Genomic DNA, 2,919 nt, shown 5'->3' with positions numbered 1-2,919 from the left:
GCTGGAGCAAGATGGTATCTCATTGTTGTTTTGATTTGCATCTCTCTAATAGCTAATGATCGTGAGCATTTCTTCATATGTTTGTTGGCCACTCCCTTACAATATCTCTTAGTATTATCAGGTACTGTGATTAAAGTCATTGGAAAATTATAGCAACCAAATTCCAACATGACTACAAATGGCCCAGATCCCTCATGAGTAAAGGATTGTGTCACTCCTTTCCCCCAGGCAAGAAACCACAACCAGTTGAGGCACTTGCTGAGTGTAAAGGGAATATGGAATGGGTTGTGGAAAAAAGTACTTAAACTATGACCATGTGAACAGTTTCAGAAATGAAGACTATAAAGGTTATGATTATTTCCTCCTTATTTTGCTATTTATGTGTACATACTCCCAACCCACTTCCATCAAGTTGATTTTAACTCAGAGAGACCATACAGGACAGAGGAGAACTGCCCCATAGGCTTTCTAAAACTTTAAATCTTTATGGAAGCAGAGTGTCTCATCTCTTCCCCTTTTGGTTACCAGACAAATGTTTTAACAATTATGCCAATAGAGCTCCTGTGTGTACATAGATATGTGCCTATAGTAAATTTTTTTGTACCTTCCTTACCCCTTGTTACTCATAAAATATAAGATGTAAACAGCGTTTGTGGTTTTGGGTTGTATGCATGTTAGTCTTATTAAGCTGCAGTTATGACTTTATAATTGTCTTTAAATAGGCATTATGTATTGCTTAAGGATATATGTACAGGTGCTAAGTTGATAGAGTGTGTGGCAACTTTTCTAGGCCATATTCTAAGTGATTTGATTCTCAGTGATAATCATCTGCTGTTTTTTGGTCTGATGTAAGCAACCAATCAGTTGGATGGGAAGTTTCCTTGGAAGTGTGGACTGCATGCTCTGTATAGGAATGTTCCAGCAAAGCTAATGATTTCTCTCCATCCTGCATTTGTTTCTCCATATTCTGACCTCCATTTATTGGGACATGAGAAGCCTTCAGTTGTCCACCTAACCTGCAGATTGTGGGTTCATCAGCCTTTGCAACTACATGAATCAAGAGAAGCCTCCAGTTTTCTGGGTGACACATTGCAGTGTAGTAAATTACATAGTGTGACTTTTCTAGCCCTAAGTTTTTGTAAACTCCTTGGTGGAATTTTCTGTAAGCAACTGAGTAGATCCTGATTGTTAAAGTTATCCACCTGGGGTATTTCTGTTGGAAGCAGCACAACGAAATTTTCTGGGAAGTTTGCTCTCTCTCAGGTGTATAGAATTCTGATGTTGAGATTGGTTAGTGGTCACTCTGTTAGGCTCAAAAGGAGCCTTTCTAAAGGCAGAAGAAGTCTCTCTGACTGCTGGCTGAGACTGATATGCTGCTGAGAGAAACACACTCCTTGAGAGACATGTGCTGCTGGGAGAGAGACTGAAAGAGGCTGTTGTCTGAGAAATGGCAGGCTGAAAGAGACTGAGTGTTTTCCTGAACTTGAATTGTAGCCTGGTGCTTCCCTAATAAACCTAATAAATATATGAGTTCTGTGTGGTCACCACAGCAAATTATTGAACCCAGCAAAGATGTGGTGGTTTCTGCAGGAGGAAAGGTTGGTGTCAGGCTTGGTGAAAGGGCTGGAGGGAGGCAGCATGTCTGAGATCACAGGAGTAGGCCTTGGGCTATTTATAGTGATTCTGTCTTCCTCTTGTGGGATTATAGTAGGTCAGAAGATGTGGCCTTCCTGCCCCTTTAGCACCCATAGATCTGGGATTTGCCAGCCTCCAAAATTGCATGGGTCACTGTCTTAAAACAAAGCGTTCTGTGTAAGTTTATATAGGCATACTTCATTGGATTTGCTCCTCTACAGAAACCAGCTGTAGACAAATTTTCTATGTTAATTATGACAATTTGATTAACAATGATTTTATATCCATACCCTACCCACTGCCATCCAGTTGATTCTTACTCATAGTGACCCTATGGGACAGAATAGAACTCCCCCATATGGTTTCCAAGGATATAAATCTTTACAGAAGCAGATTGCCTCATCTTTCTCCCATGGAGTGGCTGGTTAGTTTGAACTGTGGACCTTTTGGTTAATAGACAAATGATTTAGTCATTGTGGCCCCAGAGCACCCTATATTCTTACTTTAAAAAAAAAAAAATTCTATTAATTACTGAGGTATGGTTGCTAGAATAATCAAATATTGGAACATGAGAAGCCTTCAGTTGTCCATCCAACCAGTATTGTAAAATGCCATTTTCTTGACATTTTACAATAGTGGCCTCATACAATATATGTTGTTTTGTGATTGACAAATTTCACTCAGTGTAATGGGCTCTAAGTTCATCCATGTTATTAGATATTTTACAGATTCATCATTGTGGTTTAACATTGCATAATGGAACATTATGTATATGTCCCAGGGTTTGTTTAACCATTGTGTACTATACTTCTGAATTTCACTATTTTCTCCTTTTCCTCAGTTTTTACTTTATTTATTTTCATCTGTTACTATACTCACACAAAATTACCATGTTATTTTTCCTAAATAATTGATTCCTCTTTTATTATAAAAAATCCCACTTATCTCTGATACTAATCTTTGTTTGAAAATTTACTTTGATGCTCATTTGTCACACTAGTTCTTTACATTTATTGTTTAAATTATATATATATATATTTTTTCTTTCTTTCACTTCAATATGTCTGTGTCTTTGTATTTCAAGTTTATTTCATATAATCAGAGTAGAGATAGATCTTACATTTAAAAAAAAAATCTTGTCTATTCAATCGTTACCTTTTCACTGGAGTGTTTAAATGAGTTACATTTAATGTAATATTGAATGTTAGGTTTAATTCTACAGTTTTGCTGTTTGTTTATCAATCAATGTTTTGTACCTTTATATTTCCATGCCTTCTTTCAATT

This window comes from Orycteropus afer, unplaced genomic scaffold (assembly GCF_000298275.1).
Source record: "Orycteropus afer afer isolate SDZICR_OR568_19922 unplaced genomic scaffold, OryAfe1.0 scaffold00004, whole genome shotgun sequence".
In the NCBI taxonomy this organism is placed as follows: Eukaryota; Metazoa; Chordata; class Mammalia; order Tubulidentata; family Orycteropodidae; genus Orycteropus; species Orycteropus afer.
This window is presented reverse-complemented; position numbering follows the sequence as displayed.